This window comes from Rhamphochromis longiceps, linkage group LG3, assembly GCF_057381845.1.
Source record: "Rhamphochromis longiceps isolate RC_006_pf linkage group LG3, R_longiceps_female_GT1.1, whole genome shotgun sequence".
Lineage (NCBI taxonomy): Eukaryota > Metazoa > Chordata > Actinopteri > Cichliformes > Cichlidae > Rhamphochromis > Rhamphochromis longiceps.
In genome coordinates, this window is record NC_140559.1 from 1,295,589 (window position 1) to 1,312,244 (window position 16,656).

The 16,656-nt window shown below is 36.1% G+C and overlaps 1 long non-coding RNA gene across 1 annotated transcript; it reads right to left on the reverse strand.

Annotated features, from left to right (window-relative positions):
- Positions 1 to 14,832: 14,832 nt before the first annotated feature.
- Positions 14,833 to 16,654, reverse strand: LOC146672457 (uncharacterized). Its single transcript, XR_014908253.1, has 4 exons — positions 16,131 to 16,654; positions 15,813 to 15,949; positions 15,504 to 15,720; positions 14,833 to 15,415 (listed from the first exon to the last, which is right to left on the reverse strand). It is a non-coding gene; the product is annotated as an uncharacterized LOC146672457 (long non-coding RNA).
- Between the last annotated feature and the right edge of the window lie 2 nt (positions 16,655 to 16,656).

The window sequence follows — 16,656 nt, forward strand, 5'->3', positions numbered from 1 at the left end:
GTTGGAAACCTGACAGTAGGAAGTGTCAGACATGGCGTGCCCCGTCCTTGAAGAGCCAGTAGATCGTGAAGCCCAAATTCTCCGCAGAGCTCTCCGCCGGGAGAGAGTGATCAGAGCGCGTTTGGACATTTTATCATTTCCTGATGATTTTCTGTGTGAACGTTACCGTTTCTCAGCACAATCTATAATTTATTTGAATAACATCCTCAGGCCTAATATTGCTCATGTGACACATCGCGGACATGCTCTCAGTTCTGTACATATTATTTGTATTGCACTTCGGTTTTTTGCAAACGGGAGCTTTCTGTATAATATTGGTGACGCTGAGCACGTTTCCAAGGCTACCGTCTGTCGGGCAGTCAGGAATGTTACAGTTGCACTGAAACGTCTCCTGTACTCGTTTGTGGTGTTCCCCGGTCACAGACCCACAAGATTTATCAAAGAGGGATGCCACAAAATTGCAGGTATCAGGATGAACGAAACTTAATTCATGATGTGGTGATACTTGGACTACTACTTAAATTGCACATTTATTTTCACGGTTCCCAGGCGTGATTGGCTGTACAGATGGCACTCACATTCCAATCATTGCTCCTTCAGTAAATGAAGGAGACTATGTGAACAGGAAGTCTTTCCACAGCATTAATGTACAGGTACATAGTTCCCTGTAGCATTTCAAACTAACAAATTATTCCATTATAGTAATGGATGCTAATTTGTGTTCTCTGCACTGTGAAGATCATATGTGATGCTGCCAACATTATCACAAATGTGGAAGCCAAGTGGCCAGGCTCTGTTCATGACTCACAAATTTTTTGTGAATGTACACTGAGCACAAAATTTGGACATGGTGAGTTGAAAATACTTTAAAATATATAAAGACCAATTGCTACAGGGACATTTGAACTGAAGTGTATCCTTCTGTCTTAGGAGAGTTCACTGGCTACTTGCTTGGTGATAGGGGGTATCCATGTTTACCCTATTTGCTTACCCCTTACCCTGACCCTGAACCGGGCCCACAGCAACGATATAATCTGGCTCATTGCAGGACAAGAGCCAGAGTTGAAATGACTATCGGAATGCTTAAGGCCCGGTTCCAGTGCCTGCAAAGACTCAGGGTCACCCCAGAAAGGGCATGTGACATTATTGTGGCATGTGTGATTCTTCACAACATTGCCACAATTAGAGGAGAACACTGTCCTTCTGAACCAAACAGCAGTGATCCAAACCATGAACATCCTGACCCTCCCACGGACATACAAGATGGAAGCGCAGTCAGAGACACCATATGTCACAATCATTTCCTTTGACCCATCACCTCAACATGTTGAAAGAAGAATAAACAGATTTTTTGTTCAACTGGCTTTATTGGTCGCCTGTATTTCCTGTACACAAAGTATTAACTAGAAAGTGCATTTTCTGAAGAAACTGCAGTGTGAATGCTTGAATCTGAATGTATGCACTGAAATGAATTAATTGCTGAATTTTGAGTTAAAACTTTTTTAATGAGATAAAAAAAAAACCAAATTTAACCTGAAAACAAAAGTGCTGAACTGCTAAAAGCTGAAGGTTACACAGAAGAAGAAGTTGGAAAAAAGCTGAAAATGTTTTAATTGTAAATTAGAAAAACCTAAGAAATGAGAAAAGAACATTTAGAGTCAGAAAACATCTGAAAGAATATTAAAAGGTCATATTCTTTGAATCACTGAATGACTAAAATGTGATCCCTCCACTTGGATCCACACAGTTTAAAAAGTTTACATCTCTGAGCTTTGAAAGACAAGATGTTGGAAAAAGAACAACGATGGCGACGTTTTGAGGGTAAAATGATGGCTTTAACACTGTGGAGACAGCAGCAGTTGAAAGAGAAGTGCTTAAGATGAATCTTGGTACAGTGGCAGGCAGAGCTCGTTAAGCAGGCAGGTGTGAGCCTGGTTGCTATAGTGACTGCACCCAAGGGCTCCATACACACGTACACAGACATGCGCCTCACTTTTGCTGCTTAAAATGAACAGAAAAGTCAGGCCGAAACAAATCGCTCCCAAATGAAAAGTAAAAGTCGTATTGACAAAATTCTTTCACCGTGAGCGACAGCAATGTCTAGTCTACCTAATTCTCAGTTTTCATGTCTGTGGAGTTTATTATATGGACGTGGTGACAGTGGAAAGACACCATGCTCTTCTGATTTTCAAACGAACCTTCTGAGCCATTTTAACATTAGAGTCTATGGAAGAGTTGGAGGGAGGAGGCTGTGCATTGGTGACATTTATGAAAGAACCATAACACCTAGGACAATAGTAAACACATTGGATGAAAGAGGACAGCGATGGCTACGTTTTGAGGGTAAAATGGCGGCTGTAGAGCAAACGCTGTGGACACAGCAGCAGTTTTAAAAAAGATTTTAAGATTAATTTTTTTGCTCCTCTCACTCTAGCAGTTGAGCTCTCTCACTCTAGCCCCAACATTCCGTCCCATACACACCCATTATAAACTCTGAAACGGGTGAAAAAACATCATGAAACTTAAACTGGAACTGAAGAAAAAGTATAATAGATATTGAAAAGATAAATACAAGTTGAATAGTTGAATGTCTTGTCTTCGTTTTAAAGTTGGAATGGTGGCTCTATGTCAATGTATGTGGAAGTAGATACAGTTTAAAGAGGAGGAATTTGAATGAGAATTTGAAGGGTCTCTCCATTGAAATACATTATAAATTTTTGTTAAATAAAGTTGAATAAAATTAAAAATATAAATGTTAAAAATGAGAAAAGTAGAAGCTTTCATGTCCAAAAGAATAGGAATCTAACGGTGTTTGAATGGTTTTTCTAAGTTGAGCGGTTTTGAAGGAGTGAGATGCCAAAAAACGTACGGAATATATAATAATAATAACTAGAAAAATTTGCATTTCCTGCGAAAATGCAGTGTGGATGCTTAAAGCTGAAGCTGTATGCAAAAAGTAGCTGAAAAAGCTGAAAAGTTGCAGAAATTGTAAAAACTTTGCAGAAGCAAAAGAAGTTTGCTAAAATGGAATAACTTAGCAGAACTGCAATATCTTAGAGGAAACATAATACTTGGCAGAAATACAATAGCATAGCAGAATTTAGCAGAAATATTGTAACTTACCAGAAACATGATAACTTCTCAAAAATACAAGAATTTAGGAGAAATAGTATAAGATAACAGAAAGAATATATTTAGCCAAAAATACTTAAACATTACAGAAACACTATGATTTAGAAAAATAGTACAACAGAGCAGAAATATTGTGATTTACCAGAGACACTGTGATGAACTATGAATATTGTAATTTTAAATTAAGACTATGTTTTAGCACAAATATTATAATTTGGCAGAAATACTATAATTTAGCAGAAATACTATATTAAGCACAAATCCTATAAAAAGCAGAAATGGTATGATTAAGCATAAATACTACATTTAGTAGAAATACTTTGTTTTAGCACAAATCCCATAAAAAGCAGAAATACTGTACTATGATTTAGTAGAAAGACTATAATTAATCAGAAATACTAAATTTAGCAGAAATACTATATTAAGCACAAATCCTATGAAAAGCAGAAATAGTATGATTAAGCATAAATACTACATTTAGCAGAAATACTATATTAAGCACAAATCTTATAAAAAGCAGAAATACTATATTAAGCACAAATCCTATAAAAGCAGAAATAGTATATTAAGCACAAATCTTATAAAATAGCAGAAATAGTATGATTTAGCACAATAGTAATAAGTTAAACAGAAAAATTGGAAAAGCAAAATGGACAGCTGAAAAAATGCTGAACATGCTGAGGTTCCCTCAAATATACTTGTTAAATGACAAAAATCAGCAAAAAAATTTATGACTGCCACACAATTACAAATATGTACACATGAGGAAACACACATGCACAGAGAGACACACACACAAGATCCAATTCAGTCAACCAGTCTAAATATATTGAATTTGAATCTTACAATGGGATCATCCCATTAAAAGGCTTTCTCTCTCTCTCTCTCTCTGTCACACACACACACACACACACACACACACACACACACACACACACACACACATACACACACACACACACACACACAGGGAGAGAGAAGTAAGTTTCTAGGTCAGCCTGGGAGCTGGTGAATTTGAATCCACCAATCAGAGAGGCTGTGCACTTTTCCCCACCAAAACAGGTGCATCTGTTTACACACGCAGCAGCACAGAGAGACACAGGATTTTTGCAGTCTATTTCTCATAGTGACGACTCCCCTCAAACAAATGACCGTAATTTCCTAACCGTAGGGGCTAGAACGGTCATTCTTACACCGTTTTGTTCAGAAGAGATGGGGGAATCTTCAAGTGTTGACAATTTAATATTAAAATATGAATTTTTAGAGATATATGACATGGATGACTTGTTGACTTAGAAGCCACGAATTCCCCAATATGCAAATTTGAATGCCTGAGACCACATATGTGATTGGCTGGCTTAGAAGCCACGAAGGCCCCAATATGCAAATTTGAATGCCTCAGGACACTTATTTGATTGGCTGGGAAACTGTGCAGGCCCTGATTTGAAAATTTGAATGTCTCAGTCCTCACAGAGGATTGGCTACCTGCGGACCTGGCAGAAATATATAGAAATACTATTATTAAGCATAAATACTACATTTAGTAGAAATACTATGTTTTAGCACAAATACTATAAAAAGAAGAAAAACTATAATTTAGCAGAAATACTATATTAAGCACAAATCCTATAAAAAGCAGAAATACTATAATTTAGAACAAATAGTATAAAAAGCAGAAATACTATAATTTAGCAGAAATACTATGTTAGGCACAAATCCTATAAAAAGCAGAAATACTATAATTTAGCAGAAATACTATGTTAGGCACAAATCCTATAAAAAGCAGAAATACTATAATTTAGCAGAAATACTATATTAGGCATAAATCCTATGAAAAGCAGAAATAGTATGATTTAGCAGAAATACTGTATTTAGCACAAGTACCGAAAAGTACCAGAAATACTATGATTTAGCAGAATAGTAATAACTTATTGAAACACAAATGCACAGAGGGACACACAAACACAGGCTCTAATCCAGTCAACCAGTCTAACTATGTTCAATTTAAATCCTACAATGACATGCTGCCAAATAAGGGCAGGGTCCTCTCTCTCCCACTAAACACACACACACACACACACACACACACACACACACACACACACACACAGGGAGAGAGGACTAAGTTTCTAGGTCAGCCTGGGAGCTGCTGAATTTGAATCCACCAATCAGAGAGGCTGTTTACATTTTCCCGCCAAAACAGGTGCATCTTTTTACACACGCAGCACAGAGACATAGACCTGCTTCTTTCAGTTTATTTCACATAGTGAGGATTCCCCTCAAACAAATGACCATAATTTCCTAACCATAGGGGCTAGAGCGGTCATTCTTACACCGTTTTGTTCAGAAGAGATGGGGGAATCTTCAAGTGTTGACAATTTATCATTAAAATATGAATTTTTAGAGATATATGACATGGATGACTTGTTGACTTAGAAGCCACGAATTCCCCAATATGCAAATTTGAATACCTGGAGCCCACATACATGATTGGCTGGCTGGGAAGCTGTGCAGGCCCTGATTTGTGGATTTGAATTCCTCAGCCCTCAGATATGATTGGCTGGCTTAGAAGCCACGAAGGCCCCAATATGCAAATTTGAATGCCTCAGGACACATATATGATTGGCTGGGAAACTGTGCAGGCCCTGATTTGAAAATTTGAATGTCTAAGTCCTCACAGAGGATTGGCTGCCTGGGGACCAGGCAGAAATATATAGAAATACTATGATTAAGCATAAATACTACATTTAGTAGAAATACTATGTTTTAGCACAAATACTATAAAAAGCAGAAATACTATAATTTAGCAGAAATACTATATTAAGCACAAATCCTATAAAAAGCAGAAATAGGATGATTAAGCATAAACACTACATTTAGTAGAAATACTATGTTTGAGCAAAAATCCTATAAAAAGCAGAAATACTATATTAGGCACAAATCCCATAAAAAGCAGAAATAGTATGATTAAGCATAAATACTACATTTAGTAGAAATACTATGTTTTAGCACAAATAGTATAAAAAGCAGAAATACTGTAATTTAGCAGAAATACTATATTAGGCACAAATCTTATAAAATAGCAGAAATAGTATTATTTAGCACAATAGTAATAAGTTAAACAGAAAAATTGGAAAAGCAAAATGGACAGCTGAAAAAATGCTGAACATGCTGAGGGTCCCTCAAATATACTTGTTAAATGAAAAAATCAGCAAAAAAATGCACAGGGAGAGAGAAGTAAGTTTCTAGGTCAGCCTGGGAGCTGCTGAATTTGAATCCACCAATCAGAGAGCCTGTGTACTTTTTCCCGCCAAAACATGTGCCTCTTTTTACACACGCAGCACAGAGAGGCACAGGATTATTGCAGCCTATTTCTCATAGTGAGGACTCCCCTCAAACAAATGACCATAATTCCCAAACCGTAGGGGCTAGAGCGGTCATTCTTACACCGTTTTGTTCAGAAGAGATGGGGGAATCTTCCAGTGTTTACAATTTATCATTAAAATATGAATTATTAAAGATATTTGACTTCTAATGCACCATAACTGAGTAGAGCGAAGCAAAAACTGCCTTGACTTGCCCTCAAACAACGCTTTGTAACTCGAAATCTATTTGGAGTATCGATATCATTCTTTCACCGTAAGAGACAGCAGGCTTTGGTGAACAGTCATGGAAATTTTCAGGTCTCTGTGGAAATCCAAAAAAAATTATGACGAGAGAAAAAAGTGGTTCATTTCCAGAGTTTTAAATCTGAAGAAATCTGAGCGAAGGACGAATTTCCTACCCTCAAACAAGTCCAACTCATTTCAGAACGGTAATAGGTGAGAAAGAAATTCTTGAATTGTGAGCGTCAGGGGTGTCTGAAGATATTCGGGGACAAGCCTCATGTCTTAAAGTCGCTTCGTTAAGGAGATATGACAATTCGAATATGCCTCTCATTACAGAAATCCAGCGATGATTTTGAACAAGCTCTCCATTGACTTTATATGGAGAGTTTTGAGACCTTGTGTTGGTCTGAGGAGATTTGCCAAAATTCTATAAATCCCACAACAATGATAGTGACATTTTCTGAAAGCCAGCAAAAATACCTACGTTTTGATGTATAATTTGTGGAAGTTGAGTGAAAATTGAGCAAGTAGCAAGAAGTTGTTCGGACATGAAGTGAAAATTGCAAAACCTTCAGTGGCACACTGGAAGCCAAGAGCATAGCAACCATAACAACGCATGTATTTTGTGAAAAATCACAATTTTGCAACTCAAAACTTTAAGAGGCATAAAAGTAAAACAGTAAAACATTTGAAAAAGCTGAATCATACCTGAATAGCCCAATAATTTGTGAACATTTTAAAGTTTGAATGGTTGTTCTAGGTGAAAATATGAGGAAGTAGTTAAGTTTCAAAAACAAGCAAATTTTAGCAGAATTGCAGAAGTTTCCCATTCATTTCAATGGGACAAATTAAAGGAAAAAAGCTTAATATTTTAAAAAGTATAATAGTTAAAAATAGCAAAAATCATAGCGTAAATTAGCAGAAATAGCAGAATAGTTTAAAATTTGAACGGTGAAAATCGGCTGAAAATTGTGGAAGTAGTTAAGTGCCAAAAAGTGTACGGAAGCAACTAGAACTAGAAAAATTTGCATTTCCTGCGAAAATGCAGTGTGGATGCTTAAAGCTGAAGCTGTATGCAAAAAGTAGCTGAAAAAGCTGAAAAGTTGCAGAAATTGTAAAAACTTTGCAGAAGCAAAAGAAGTTTGCTAAAATGGAATAACTTAGCAGAACTGCAATATCTTAGAGGAAACATAATACTTGGCAGAAATACAATAGCATAGCAGAATTTAGCAGAAATATTGTAACTTACCAGAAATATGATAACTTCTCAAAAATACAAGAATTTAGGAGAAATAGTATAAGATAACAGAAAGAATATATTTAGCCAAAAATACTTAAACATTACAGAAACACTATGATTTAGAAAAATAGTACAACAGAGCAGAAATATTGTGATTTACCAGAGACACTGTGATGAACTATGAATATTGTAATTTTAAATTAAGACTATGTTTTAGCACAAATATTATAATTTGGCAGAAATACTATAATTTAGCAGAAATACTATATTAAGCACAAATCCTATAAAAAGCAGAAATGGTATGATTAAGCATAAATACTACATTTAGTAGAAATACTTTGTTTTAGCACAAATCCCATAAAAAGCAGAAATACTGTACTATGATTTAGTAGAAAGACTATAATTAATCAGAAATACTAAATTTAGCAGATATACTATATTAAGCACAAATCCTATGAAAAGCAGAAATAGTATGATTAAGCATAAATACTACATTTAGCAGAAATACTATATTAAGCACAAATCTTATAAAAAGCAGAAATACTATATTAAGCACAAATCCTATAAAAGCAGAAATAGTATATTAAGCACAAATCTTATAAAATAGCAGAAATAGTGTGATTTAGCACAATAGTAATAAGTTAAACAGAAAAATTGGAAAAGCAAAATGGACAGCTGAAAAAATGCTGAACATGCTGAGGTTCCCTCAAATATACTTGTTAAATGAAAAAATCTGCAAAAAAATTTATGACAGCCACACAATTACAAATATGTACACATGAGGAAACACACATGCACAGAGAGACACACACACAAGATCCAATTCAGTCAACCAGTCTAAATATATTGAATTTGAATCTTAGAATGAGATCATCCCATTAAAAGGCTTTCTCTCTCTCTCTCTCTCTCTCTGTCACACACACACACACACACACACACACACACACACACACACACACACAGGGAGAGAGAAGTAAGTTTCTAGGTCAGCCTGGGAGCTGCTGAATTTGAATCCACCAATCAGAGAGGCTGTGCACTTTTCCCCACCAAAACAGGTGCATCTGTTTACACACGCAGCAGCACAGAGAGGCACAGGATTTTTGCAGTCTATTTCTCATAGTGACGACTCCCCTCAAACAAATGACCGTAATTTCCTAACCGTAGGGGCTAGAACGGTCATTCTTACACCGTTTTGTTCAGAAGAGATGGGGGAATCTTCAAGTGTTGACAATTTAATATTAAAATATGAATTTTTAGAGATATATGACATGGATGACTTGTTGACTTAGAAGCCACGAATTCCCCAATATGCAAATTTGAATGCCTGAGACCACATATGTGATTGGCTGGCTGGGAAGCCGTGCAGGCCCTGATTTGTGGATTTGAATTCCTCAGCCCTCAGATATGATTGGCTGGCTTAGAAGCCAAGAAGGCCCCAATATGCAAATTTGAATGCCTCAGGACACTTATTTGATTGGCTGGGAAACTGTGCAGGCCCTGATTTGAAAATTTGAATGTCTCAGTCCTCACAGAGGATTGGCTGCCTGGGGACCTGGCAGAAATATATAGAAATACTATTATTAAGCATAAATACTACATTTAGTAGAAATACTATGTTTTAGCACAAATATTATAAAAAGAAGAAAAACTATAATTTAGCAGAAATACTATATTAAGCACAAATCCTATAAAAAGCAGAAATACTATAATTTAGCAGAAATACTATGTTAAGCACAAATCCTATAAAAAGCAGAAATACTATAATTTAGCAGAAATACTATATTAGGCATAAATCCTATGAAAAGCAGAAATAGTATGATTTAGCAGAAATACTGTATTTAGCACAAGTACCGAAAAGTACCAGAAATACTATGATTTAGCAGAATAGTAATAACTTATTGAAACACAAATGCACAGAGGGACACACAAACACAGGCTCTAATCCAGTCAACCAGTCTAACTATGTTCAATTTAAATCCTACAATGACATGCTGTCAAATAAGGGCAGGGTCCTCTCTCTCCCACTAAACACACACACACACACACACACACACACACACACACACACACACACACAGAGGGAGAGAGCTGCCGAATTTAAATCCACCAATCAGAGTGGCTGTTTACGTTTTCCCGCCAAAACAGGTGCATCTTTTTACACACGCAGCACAGAGAGGCACAGGATTATTGCAGTCTATTTCTCATAGTGAGGACTCCCCTCAAACAAATGACCATAATTTCCTAACTGTAGGGGCTAGAGCGGTCATTCTTACACCGTTTTGTTCAGAAGTGATTGGGGAATCTTCAAGTGTTGACAATTTATCATTCAAATATGAATTTTTAGAGATATATGACATGGATGACTTATTGACTTAGAAGCCACGAATTCCCCAATATGCAAATTTGAATGGCTGAGGCCACATATATGATTGGCTGCCTGGGAAGCCGTGCAGGCCCTGATTTGTGGATTTGAATTCCTCAGCCCTCAGATATGATTGGCTGGCTTAGAAGCCATGAAGGCCCCAATATGCAAATTTGAATGCCTCAGGACACTTATATGATTGGCTGGGAAGCCGTGCAGGCCCTGATTTGAAAATTTGAATTTCTCAGTCCTCACAGAGGATTGGCTGCCTGGGGACCTGGCAGATATATATATAGAAATACTATGATTAAGCATAAATACTACATTTAGTAGAAATACTATGTTTTCGCACAAATACTATAAAAAGCAGAAATACTATAATTTAGCAGAAATACTATATTAGGCACAAATAGTATAAAAAGCAGAAATACTATATTAGGTACAAATCCTATAAAAAGCAGAAATACTATATTAGGCACAAATCCTATAAAAAGCAGAAATACTATATTAGGCACAAATAGTATAAAAAGCAGAAATACTATAATTTAGCAGAAATACTATGTTAGGCACAAATCTTATAAAAAGAATAAATACTATAATTTAGCAGAAATACTATATTATGCACAAATCTTATGAAAAGCAGAAATAGTATGATTTAGCAGAAATACTGTATTTAGCACAAGTACCGAAAAGTACCAGAAATACTATGATTTAGCAGAATAGTAATAACTTACAAAATTACAAATATGGAGGCATATTGAAACAGAAATGCACAGAGGGAAACACAAACACAGGCTCTAATCCAGTCAACCAGTCTAACTATATTCAATTTAAATCCTACAATGACATGCTGCCAAATAAGGGCAGGGTCCTCTCTCTCCCACTAAACACACACACACACACACACACACACACACACACACACACACACACACACACACAGAGGGAGAGAGCTGCCGAATTTAAATCCACCAATCAGAGTGGCTGTTTACGTTTTCCCGCCAAAACAGGTGCATCTTTTTACACACGCAGCACAGAGAGGCACAGGATTATTCCAGCCTATTTCTCATAGTGAGGACTCCCCACAAACAAATGACCATAATTTCCTAACCGTAGGGGCTAGAGCGGTCATTCTTAAACCGTTTTGTTCAGAAGAGATGGGGGAATCTTCCAGTGTTAACAATTTATCATTAAAATATGAATTATTAAAGATATTTGACTTGTAATGCACCATAACTGAGTAGGGCGAAGCAAAAACTGCCTTGACTTGCCCTCAAACAACGCTTTCTAACTCTAAATCTATTTTGAGTATCGATATCATTCTTTAACCGTAAGAGACAGCAGGCTTTGGTGAACAATCATGGAAATTTTCAGGTCTCTGTGGAAATCCAACAAAAAGTTATGACGAGAGAAAAAAGTGGTTCATTTCCACAGTTTGAAATCTGAAGAAATCTGAGCGAGGGACAAATTTCCTACCCTCAAACAAGTCCTATTCATTTCAGAACGGTAATAGGTGAGAAAGAAATTCTTGAATTGTGAGCGTCAGGAGTGTCTGAAGATATACCGGGACAAGCCTCATGTCTTAAAGTCGCTTCGTTAAGGAGATATGACGATTCGAATATGCCTCTCATTACAGAAATCCAGCGATGATTTTGAACAAGCTCTCCATTGACTTTATATGGAGAGTTTTGAGACCTTGTGTTGGTCTGAGGAGATTTGCCAAAATTCTATAAACCCCACAACAATGATGGTGACATTTTCTGAAAGCCAGCAAAAATACCTACGTTTTGATGTATAATTTGTGGAAGTTGAGTGAAAATTGAGCAAGTAGCAAGAAGTTGTTCGGACGTGAAGTGAAAATTGCAAAAGCTTCAGTGGCACACTGGAAGCCAAGAGCATAGCAACCATTACAACGCATGTATTTTGTGAAAAATCAAAATTTTGCAACTCAAAACTTTAAGAGGCATAAAAGTAAAACAGTAAAAGATTTGAAAAAGCTGAATCATACCTGAATAGCCCAATAATTTGTGAACATTTTAAAATTTGAATGGTTGTTCTAGGCGAAAGTATGAGGAAGTAGTTAAGTTTCAAAAACAAGCAAAATTTAGCAGAATTTTGGAAGTTTTCCATTCATTTCAATGGGACAAATTAAAGGAAAAAAGTGGAATATTTTAAAAAGTATAATAGCAAAAAATAGCAAAAATCATAGCGATGTTTAGCAGAAATAGCAGAATAGTATAAAATTTGAACGGTGAAAATAGCATAAAAATTGTGGAAGTAGTTAAGTGCCAAAGAAAGCAGAAAAAGTGGCAACTAGAATAACTAGAAAAATTTGCATTTCCTGCGAAAATGCAGTGTGGATGCTTAAAAGCTGAAGCTGTATGCAAGAAATAGCTGAAAAAGCTGAAACGTTGCAGAAATTGTAAAAACTTTGCAGAAGCAAAAGAACTTTGCGAAAATGTAATAACTTAGCAGAACTGCAATAACTTAGAGGAAACTGTAAAGCTGAAGCTGTCTGCTGAAAATAGTCGAAGAAGCTGAAGAAATCAAAGTCAGTGTTTAAAAAGTTGCTGAAATTTTAATAACTTTGCAGAACAATATCAAGTTAAGAAAAATGTAATAACTTAGCAGAAATGCAATAATTTAAAATAACATACCTTAACATAACATAACATAACAAACAAAAGTAGTGTAACCTAGCAGAAATAATTTAGTAGAAAATTAAAAACTTGGCAGAAATATTACAACTTATCAGAACTGCTAGAAATTTGCAGAAATGTAATAATTAGGCAAAACTGTCAACAGATAACAGCTGAAAATGCTGAAGTAACCTCAAAGTTACTTGTTTAACTGTGAAAAATTACCAAAAACATTAGAAAAGGAAGAAAACATGCCGGCAGATAAACTAATGTGGAACAAAACCAAGGTAAAATTGCGGAGTTTGCACAGCTGGTGAAATCTAAAAATGGCAAAAAAACAAAACAAAAGCAAAACCCACACAAACAACATTTAGGTAATAAATGCACAAGATGCTGCGGTCAGAGATAAAAACACCCAAAAATAATGTTATTGAAATGCCAAAAAGTGGCAGAAAGTTTAGAAAGTAGAAAACCAGTAGTAGAAAAGTAGAACATTCAAATATTTTTAGAAACATATGATACAAAATATTTACTCAGTTGTTTCCAATGATTACAATAATGGCATAAAGAAATAAAAATACCATTTGGGACAAACAGAAAAATATTAATAGAAAATGCAAATGAAATTAATCTAACATCTATACAAACAATTGAAGCATTTGTTGGAATTGTGAACATATCCTTGTTTGCCATGTTTATGTTTATGGCCCTAAGATGCGCAGACACATGATAGGCTATTAACTGCAAAAATATACACATATATAGCAAGTGAGAGACAAAAATATATCCTCTGATTTGCTGGAGTTTTGTCTAAATACCATTCGGCAAGGATAAACAACATGTTCCTATGCCACATTAAAATTTTCATAAGCTTCATTTTTTCAATTAGTTTACAGTTTCCTGATTTGATGATAAATATGGCATCAATCTACAAAATACTGTCAAAATGAAGTCCACATTGTGATATATTTGAGGTGTGGAGAGTCACACAGCTGAACAATCGATGTGCATATTTAAAGAAACAAGGATCAAATAAAGAACATTGTTGTGCAATAAATTACAGTGAAAAATAATCACTGCTTTGCGTTAGAGAGTGACTTATGATGAGGTATTAATTTTCCTAACTTTACCTCTAACATCTTTTCACATAGTGCTGTGACCAGGCTGAAATCCATCATAAAGTAACTGTAAACAGCAGAACCATTAGCATGAATGTTATGGTTCTACTCTGATCAAAACTCAAGTCAGCTGTGTGACCAGATATAAAATGATAAAGAGGAACACATATAAATGGATGTGACCTTTATGAACTTTTCAAAATGACTTTATATGTCTGACCCATTATCTATATATATTACAGCAGCGGTCCCCAACCCCCGGGCCTCGGACCGGTACCGGTCCGTGAGTCGTTTGGTACCGGGCCGCGAGAGATGAGGCTCAGGTGTGAAATGTATCGTTTTCAGGGTTTTTATCGGTTTTCAGCGTTATTTTGTTATCGTTTTTATCGTTTACTCGGTTTTCCTGGATCTTTTGACGTGTGTTATGAATAAATTTTCTTTTTTTCGGTACCGGTACTAGTTTTATTTTGTTATATTTATCCGCGACACCTTAAAGGCCGGTCCATGAAAATATTGTCGGGCATAAACCGGTCCATGGCGCAAAAAAGTTTGGGGACCGCTGTATTAGAGCAGATGTGGAAAACCACTGTTAGACCTACTCTATACTAATGTAGTTACTGACACCCCATACTAAGGCAGGATTCATACAAACACACATTATTTTTTCTCTTAAACACTTTCTTTTTTCACATTTTGAGATTGTGTAATTTCTAAAAAGAATACATGTAATGGTTCAATAGATATAGTTATTTAAATGTCCATAATAATCACATGATCATTTTTGTACATCCTACAATCCAGGATTTAGAGCTGTGTGTCTGTATGAATTCAGCTTGCTATACTTATAGACTTAGATATATTAATCCACTATTTACCCAAACAAGTTACATTGTTTGGGTAAATAGATTGGGTTTGTTCTACAAAATAATTATTCAACAATAAAAAAAACACAAAAAAAATCTGCACATTAATCCAGAGTTCAGTTTCATATGTCTGATATTGTTTGTTAAATCTGGTGACACAAACACAGTCAATAATTCATTGCTAGCGTGACATGTGGTCCTTTTTGCCTTTGACCAATGATATGCTGGTTACTTGGACCAGTTTAGTATTTGCTGTCACAGAGGAATGTTAACCATAAATCCAAAAGACAAAACTGAAAAAAATATGTTAATTGCAAACATGTTTTTGCTTAGTAAAAGGATTGAAATTACATGGAAACTGTCACCTTAAAGCCTCATTGTAAATATCATCACAAACAGATGTTTTCCACACAGTTAACAAAGCTCCACCACATCCGATCACTGCACATAAATCTAAAAGAAAACAAAAACAAATAAAAAAAATAAAATTAACACAAGGGAAGACTTTTGACTTAATAACTACGCTTAAAATAAGTGTTACCTTTGAATATTTGTGGGAAAAATCTGATGCTACCCCAAGAATACAAAGCCACACTGGAAACGATGACAGGCTTGCAGCCCTCTGTCTTCCTGGAGTCAGGTGCCTGATCAGTAGCAGTGAGTTGACAGAAGTCGGTGTCTGTAAGAGTGGCCAAACACTGATACTCTGTCCACTTGAGTAGAGTCTAAGAAGCTGGAATGCAGGCACACTGGACGAGCTTGTTCTAAAAAATACAGAAAAAGGAACATTTTATTTGTGTTAAGGCCTAAAAACTACAAATAAGTTATGCAATGAACAATGTTGAAATACCTTATAGGTGCTGCAGGCCACATAACCAGAATCCAGAGCAATCTCACACTCACATGATGGTGAGGAAAGACATGAGCTCTGCAATGAGGTTTGAATGTCTCAGTTGGGACACTGAAGAACTCAGAAGACAGCAATACCTGCACAGAGAGACAGAGTAGAAAAAGCATAGATTTGTAATCCATAATGTGAATTAAAACTCAAAAAGTGTCAACAAGTATAATCATTTGAGTGTGGAATTATTTATGCACTAAACAGGATTTTAATTAATTAATTGAATTAAAAACACTGACATTTTTTATCAAAGATAAAGAATCATACCTCTCTCTGCTCTGAGGATCACTGAGCATCTCTGACAGGAAATACAGTTTCCTCAGTAGGAGTCATCATTCATGGTCTCAGAGGTGTGTAGTGTGGCAGCATCATGATGGTCTCCAGATCAGGCAGGAGGTCAGGTGATGGGTGTGTCATCTTCTCCATTGAAGACATACTGGTATGGCAGTTCATAAAACAGCAGTCTCTGTGTGGCATGTAGTTATCTGTGCAGTCCAGCACTGATGGATCAGGTTTGGCTCAGCAGTTCATGAAGATGGTGTTAAGATGTTGTTGTTTCAGCTGAGGATGGTGAAGTTTGAAGGTTTTCCCACAAAGGAAACAGGACTGTGTGTGCCCTGTCTGAAAAAAATACATCTACAAAACATAAAGTGCTTTTAACACCACCCACCCCCCCTCCCCACCCACCCATCTCAGCCCCCAAGTGTCTATATAATGCTGGTATGGGGTGTCAGTTACTAAATCTAATTAGTGCGTCAGAAAGCGGGGGCTACACCTAAAGCCCCCGCTTTCT